General features: G+C 41.0%; 1 long non-coding RNA gene across 1 annotated transcript; it reads right to left on the reverse strand.

Annotated features, from left to right (window-relative positions):
• Window positions 1-2902: 2902 nt before the first annotated feature.
• LOC306654776 lies at window positions 2903-5743 on the reverse strand. Its single transcript, XR_013762057.1, has 3 exons — window positions 5478-5743; window positions 4886-4977; window positions 2903-4767 (listed from the first exon to the last, which is right to left on the reverse strand). It is a non-coding gene; the product is annotated as an uncharacterized lncRNA (long non-coding RNA).
• Between the last annotated feature and the right edge of the window lie 1921 nt (window positions 5744-7664).

Consider the following 7664-nt stretch of genomic DNA (forward strand, 5'->3'; position numbering starts at 1 on the left):
CCTTCCAGAAATAGAACTCTCCCCTGACTAAGCCTCTTTTCCTTATTTTTTTTTTTCATAGTGCTGGAGGTTGAACCCAGGTCCTTACACATGCCAGCTGCACATAACTTAAGTTTCTTGAAGACAGGGATTATATCTTACTGGTTTCTGTATGTCAGTGCTTGTCACATAGCAGAAATGCAGTAAGTATGAGAATTAATTCATTAATTAATCCTGAAGATTGGAAAAAAATGCTTATAATTAAAATGCAGACTTTCCTTCGAGTACCTTGTGGTGAAATATGAAGACAGCATGTAAACACATGGCTCTCTATGGTTTTCAAAAGAACACTAGGAACAGACAAAAGAGGTGCTTGAAATCTAAAAATGGAATCCAAACAGGATGATTGACATCCATCTTGATTTGTAGTGATCTCGCAACTATCATTTCACCGTGTTTTACAGTTTGTAGTTTGAAGGTCATTTCTTAAAGCAGGGAAGATGTGATGTAGAATGATACATGTGGTTTCTTGGAACCTCACTATTGAGTTCAGAAATTCAGTGCACATAAACAAAAGAAGGAAAGAAGTGATGCACAACCAAGGGATTCTACTGAGAAAATGGATATTATCAGGAAAGGCCAAGTGGAGAAGTTGTTATCAGATGATGATGCTGGTAACAACTACCATTTATGGAGTACTTAATAAGCAGTTTTTGCTCCCAACAGCCCTAAATTATTATGCCCACCTTATACCTGAGGAAACAGACTCCAAGAGGTTAATTGACTTGCTCAGGATCATAAGGTTAAAAAGTAAATAAGCCAGGTTATGAACCCAAATAGTATGAATGGCTTTTGAGATTTGTGGGAAAATCCAGAGGACTATATCCCCTATTCACTAGGATTTGTCATGTGGGAGACCTGGGCCCTGCCAGGTGGGGATAGGATTTGCAATCAGATTTTGTCTGTATTTCCTGAAGTTGTCAACAAGAGATTTTTTATTTTCAACGTGCATAAAGTTTTATCAAAGTAAGGGCGGGCAGCCAATCCGAGAGGAGCAAACAGAAAATTGAAGTTTGGAATAGAGCTAACAGACTAAGGGAAGAGAAGAGGGACTGGTGACAAGCAGAACCAAATGGCAAGGAGACCAACGTAGAAAACAGAAAACACTAATAGGCCACCAGTATTCAACCCTGACCATGTGTCAGGACTGGGCACAGTGCTTTTAAAGCCATTATTTCTTTTTCAATTGATGCATTTTGGGATTCACTGTGATGTATTCATACAGGCACATAACATACTCTGATCAATCTCATTCCCCAGTACCTCCCTCTTCTCTTCCCCTTTCTCTATCTCCCTCCCTTCTTTTATTATTTCTTAATTAGTGCATTATGATTATATGTAAATGTGGGATTCATTGTGGACTATTCATACATGGAGGTAGCATGATTTGGTACTTTCCCCAGTACTTCCCCAGCCTGTCTAGAAGAAGTAGGTCATTAAAGGCATGCCTTTGGAATTTATTTTTAATTCTTGCTTTCTCTTTCAGCTTCCTAGCCACCATGAACTAAGCAGCTATCCTCAACCACGCCTTCTCTTTCCTTTCTCGATCCCCTTTCTCTGCTCTGTTGGTCTCCCTTCTAATTTTGTAATATCCTTTTTTATTCCTTTTTTTTTTTTTTTCCCCTCGGTAGCTTCTGCGTCTGAGAGTAAACCCTTGACTTTCTGTGTTTGGTAAAGCATTATTTCATGTGATATTTGCAACTACTCCCTGAGTTGGCTACTAATGTTCTCTCATACAGATAACATCAGTGGCAGTGGATGGACTGAAAGTTCCAAGTTCTTAAACATTGCTTCTCTCCAGTGGTGGTTGAATGTTATTGCTCAGGGTCTGAGGGTTGGGGATGGAGGTGGGAGACAGGAACCTAGGGACAGACATTGACAGATGGCTTGTATTGGCCTATCTATCCCATTGTTGATCCTGTTCCCAGGACCAATAAAAAGCACTTGACCTTCTAAGATAAAACAAAACCAAAATTTTTAGATATGTTTGGCACAAGGCAAAAAGGGGGTCTATTTCATATCAGTATTGGTTTTGCCTTAGCAAAAGATATTGGGAAGAAAACATTCTTTCAGCATTTATGGTCCTTCAATGTGAATCCAAACTGGGGCAGGTGAGGTTTCCATGGGTATGGGTGACAGAAAGTTGAAGCCTAAGGTAAAGGAGCTTTAGTTGAGATCTTGGGGCCCAGAGTCCTAGTCACACAAGATATGTCCTAGAGACTCCTATCTGCATTGAGGGTCTGAGGCTTTGAGGAAATGTGCTGGAGGCCTAGCAGTGCAAAAATGGGAAAAATCTTTATTTTTTTTGTTTTATTTCTGTTTTAGCTACTTTTTTTGCTGCTGAGATCAAAAGACCTGACAAGAACAATTTCAGAGAAAGAAAAGTTTATTTGGGTCTCACAGTTTCAGATGGCTCAGTTCACTGACAGCCGACTCCATTGCTCTGTGCCCTAGGTGTGGAAGAACATCATGGTGGAAAAATGTGGTGGAGGAGAGTAACTCAGAACATGGCCACTGGAAGCAGGCAGAGAAAGGGTTCTCTTACTCAGGACAAAATATATACCCTCAGAGTTATGCCCTAATGACCCACCTACTCCAGTCTCACCCTAATTGCCTACAGTTACCACCCAGTTAATTCCTATCAGGGGATTAATGCACTGATTAGGTGAAAACTCTCAAACCTAGTCATTTTACCTCTAAACTTTCTTAAATTGTCTCACACATGTGCTTTTGGGGGATAGCTCATATCTAAACTATAACAATTCTTAGTTTGCTATTTACATTTTTAATTAGTTCATAGTTACACATAATATTGGGTTCCTTTTGACATAATAATATAAGCATAGAAAATAATTTGCTCGATTCAGTTTCCAGTACTTCCCCTACCCTCTTCCTCTGTTCCCTTTCCTCTACTCCATTGATCTTTCTTCTATTTATTTATATTTTTAAATTAGTGCATTGTAGATATACATAAAGGTAAAATTCATTGTGGTTATTCATATATGTACATAGGAAAGATTGGTCATTTTCATTCCATTCTTAGTCCTTTTTCCTGTCCCTCCTTCCTCCCCCTCAATCCCTTCTACTACTTTACTGATTTCTCTTCTCTTTTCTTGGAATCTGCCCCCTGCTTTTATTTTATCCCTTATTTTGGGGTAGCTTCCACATGCGAAAGAAAACATTTCACCTTGACTTTTGGATCTGGCTTATTTCACTTAACATGATGTTCTCAGTTATGTCCATCCATTTGTCAGCAACATGCCATAATTTCATTCTTCATTATAGCTGAGTACTACTTGTTATGTATATAATACCACATTTTCTTTATCCATTTTTCTGTTGGCAGGTTCCTAGACTGGTTCCATATCTTGGCTGTTGTGAATTGTGCTACTATAAACATTAATGTAGCTGCAAGAAAACCTTGATCTTTTTATAAAGGTCAGTCATTTTGGATGATCTTTTGTTGGGTGAGCTGGTCCCAGGTGCAAGGCAAGGAGTCAGTATACCTCCAGACCCATCACGCTTCCTTTTGAGTGAGTTGCTAGACTGGTTTTCCAGGTGTTGTGTAACAGTGCACTTGGATTGCAGCAATGCGTTTGACAGATACAGACTCAATCCCTGGGGATGAGATACACCCATGACGAGGGCTAAATGCAGCCAAGTCAGGTAGATGAGCAACTGATTGGATGCAGAGTTCTAATTAATGGGATTGATGTCAATTTCAATAAAAGATCTTTCACACCATGGGTATCTGGCCTCCGTCTTGCCTTGTTAAGCATTTTTATTAACGTCTTGGATGAAGATAGTGATGGCCTAGTGATAAAAATTTGTGGGTGACACAAAGCTGGAAGGGATAGCTAATACGTCGGACAGCAGAATTGCAATGCAAAAAAGATTTGACAGACTGAAACAATGGACCAGATCTAACAAGATTATGCTTAATGGGGATAAATGTAAAGCCTTACACTTGGTTAAAATAAACAAGCAAATAAGATGAAATAAGCAGCAGATGGGGGAGATGTGGTTTGATAGTAGCCTAGGTGAAAATGATAGAGATGTTTCAGCTGATTATAAGCTTAAAATGAATCACAAACACTCTAAGCTTGGAGTATAATGGGCATGTAGCAACAGAATACAAGGGAGGTGACAATCCTTTTGTACTCCAAAATGATGCCCACGGGGTCTGGGAGGAGGGGACCATCCCTGTCCTCATATGTGTAACAAGCTTAGATCATCCCTCCCTGGGGGCCAGGAAGGCAGAGCCATGGCCAATGGGGTGAATTATAAAGAAGTGTATTTAGATTGCAACAAGCCAAGACTTTCTAATAATTAGAGCACTCTGACAACAAACTGACATCTCAGAAAGGAGTGAGGCTCCTTGGTGACCTTGAGCACAGGCAGATTAAAATGTTTTCAGGACAAACACTGGACCAGGTGACTTTAGTGTCCTCATTCCACAGAAGGGTTCTGTGCTTACATCTAGACCAGAGAATCTGGGCATTTTTAGGCACAGGGAAATTCTAGGGGTTTTCCATGTATTTTATTTCAGTGATCAACTTTGATAATCTCCTTTTCTTCAGGAAGTTATTTGGTTTGGTTTGGTTTGGTGGAGTTTGTGCTTTTATTTCTCAGTAGATGAAGGAAGTAGGAAGTAGGTGTTCCTCTCTGCTCACATAACAAATGTCCCTCGACAGCTGTCCTAGGCCCACTGTGGAAGGTTGAAGGAACCTACAGGGAAGAAAACAAACAAAAAATACTCTTGACTTCACTGTGGTGTGGCTGTCTTCTCTCTTATGATCATCACCTTATCAGATTCTACTTTTAATACAGTCAGGATTTTACTTACACCCAACAGTCTTTCATTCCATCTTCTTCTTCCCAGAGCTGGTCTTTCTAAATAGTTTCCTCTGTTTTACCATGGTCTAGTGAAAGAGAAAACTGATACATGAAAAATTAGAATTACAAGTAGAAGGTTCAAGTAATAGGTTCAGAGCAAGGAGCTGAGGACATATTCCATCCATGAATGACTTCCTGTGACCTATAATACATTGACTTTGGTCCATTCACTTTTTGTTTTTGTTTTGTAGCTGTAGATGGACAGAAAGTCTTTATCTTATTTGTTTATGTTTATGTGATGCTAAGGGTTGAACCCAGTGCCTCACATGTGCTAGGCAAGTGCTCTGCCACTGAGCTACAGCCCCAACCCTGGTCCATCTATTTTGATTGCTTAGAGATCTCCTTCTTCCCCCTTCCAAAATTCTGGAGTATTTTCTTTCTTTGTCTTGAATAATTAAGATCTGTGGACCTCTGGACCCATGTATAAAATGTTTTAAAATTGTGACCTACCCATTAAGGTAAGAAACAATGACCAGCAGCATGACTGACATTCCATTCTGCACCCAGCTAGCAAATTCAAAGGAATGGCTCTTATCGCTCACCTGGTGGTGGAGAAATCAGGGCCGCCCAGCGTAATGAGATGACGCCAGATGCCGTAGGTGAACATGCTTGTGACAGTAGTCGACAGTCCCAGGCCTTGGTAGCGTTTTCCGAGGAAACACGCACCATCTTAATCATGCCTGCCAGGGAAGAAATTCTCATCTCTCTTTCTCTTTTCCCCACGACATATTTCCCCTGTATCATTTAAACATATTAAATCACTGTTAGTACGCAGAGTGGGCATCATGTTAGCATAAGATCTAATCAGAGCGAGTCTGCAGGTCTCCAAAGGCTTTATTCTTTTTGTGTCTTTCCTCTGTTTTCTTGTTAGAATGAAGAGGCTTTTTTGACATCCTCATTTGTTCTGCTGTGTAATAGCATGGGATCTTTCAGAGCTGTCGACATCTGCTCCACTCTAGAGAGCTGCAGAACCAAGCCAGCAGAGCAATAATAATTATGCCCGAATGGACTGAAAAGGATGCAGGAGATGAGAAGGAAGACAAGAAAAAACACACCTGCGTAATCTTGTACTAGCTTGTATGTGTGTGTGTGTGTGTGTGTGTGTGTGTGTGTGTGGCCTCTGTGTGCATGAGTGAGTGTGTGTGTATATGTGTGTGTGTGTGTGCATACATATGCACTGAGGCCATCCACTTATGTGTGTGCAATGGGGACACAAATCATTTTCCTGAGAGTGGTAGGCTGGGAATTGATGAGACTCAGAGTCCTCCAAATTCCCCAGTTCTTCCTTCTCCAGAAGGCCATACTCTACTGGGTGCTGCTCTCCAAGTGTGCAAGTAGGACACTGGAAAGAGGAGCCTTTCTCCTCCTGTCCCTGACCCTTGCATGCAGCCAGGTAGAGAAAGCTGCAGATGTTTCTTCTTTGCTGGATGCCACTCTCTGAGACTAAATTAGGCACACTGGGAATATGTTGTAGTCTCCTGATTGTCATGATGCTAGTTATCAAATAACTAGTCTACCAACCTTATTCTAATATTCAAAATAGCAACTGGCATCTATGAAATGCCTAGTATTTGCCAGGCACTGTATAAGCCCTTTGTGTGCATTATCATTCATCCTTCATAGAACTCTGAAAGCTAGGAGTTTCTATTATCCCCATTTTAAGATGAAAAAATTAGGATTAGCCCATATTCCCAGGGGCTCTGCTTGCACTTAAGAGAGCCTAGTTTCTCAAGCCTGAGGTTATACAAGAACAAAAGATTGGTCATGTCATTCCTCTGTGATTCTTCAGCAAAGCAGCCAGGCTGCTCAGTGACATACTTACTCATTTCCAAGAAACAGCTTGTTAGTTCAGTCAAGATAACAGAAGTAAAACAAGGTTCCCAAATCACAGAGCCCAGCCTTTTTTCACTGGGTTAAAAGATTATTATGCGCAAACAAAGAATCTTACCCAGACCATATGTCTTGAGGTCATTTAGGGTCCTAAGTGAATCATGCCCCTGCCTGAGTCTCAATCCTGAACACCAATGTTTCAAGGGTGACCTGGCCCTCAGCAAAGGTGGGAGGTAGATGAGGTTTACCATGGAGAGCATATTCTGCCCTCCTGTGCCTTCTACCTTCCCCAATCTAATTCCCACTCTAGCACTACTTCATAACTTAAACCATAGCACTCTCCTGACATCCCTCTTCAGGACTTCTCCTTAGAAGGCCAGGTGACTCATACTCTGAAATGAGCCTTCTTGAAAAGATTCATTCCAACAAGGGAAAACACCTTAATTAGGCCAAAGTGCTATATCTCCTGTGGTGGCATCTTAGGTTTTCTTGAACTAAAAAGATACCTGAGAAAGTCTCTGTAAGTCAGCTTTGCATCACTGTGACAAAACACCTAAGATAAACAACTTAAAAGGAAGAAAGGTTTATTTCAGAAATTTCAGTACATGGTTACTTGATCCTGTGGGCCTGTTACTTGATACTTTGGGCCTGTGGCAGCAAGGTACATCATGGTGGGAGTGTGTGGCAAAGGAGGCCTGCTCATCTCACATGGCCAGAAAATGAGAGACAGTACGGGGGTCAGGGTTCCCTTCAAGGGAACATCTCACAATGACTTAACTTCTTCCACTAGGTCCCACATCCTAGTAAAAGGATTCACTACCTTCCAATAGTACCAAGATTTGATAACAAAGAGTTTATTTAGCTAATGGGCATTTGGGGAACATTCAAGACCCAAACTA

This window comes from Sciurus vulgaris (assembly GCF_902686455.1).
Source record: "Sciurus vulgaris genome assembly, chromosome: 1".
Taxonomy (NCBI): Eukaryota; Metazoa; Chordata; class Mammalia; order Rodentia; family Sciuridae; genus Sciurus; species Sciurus vulgaris.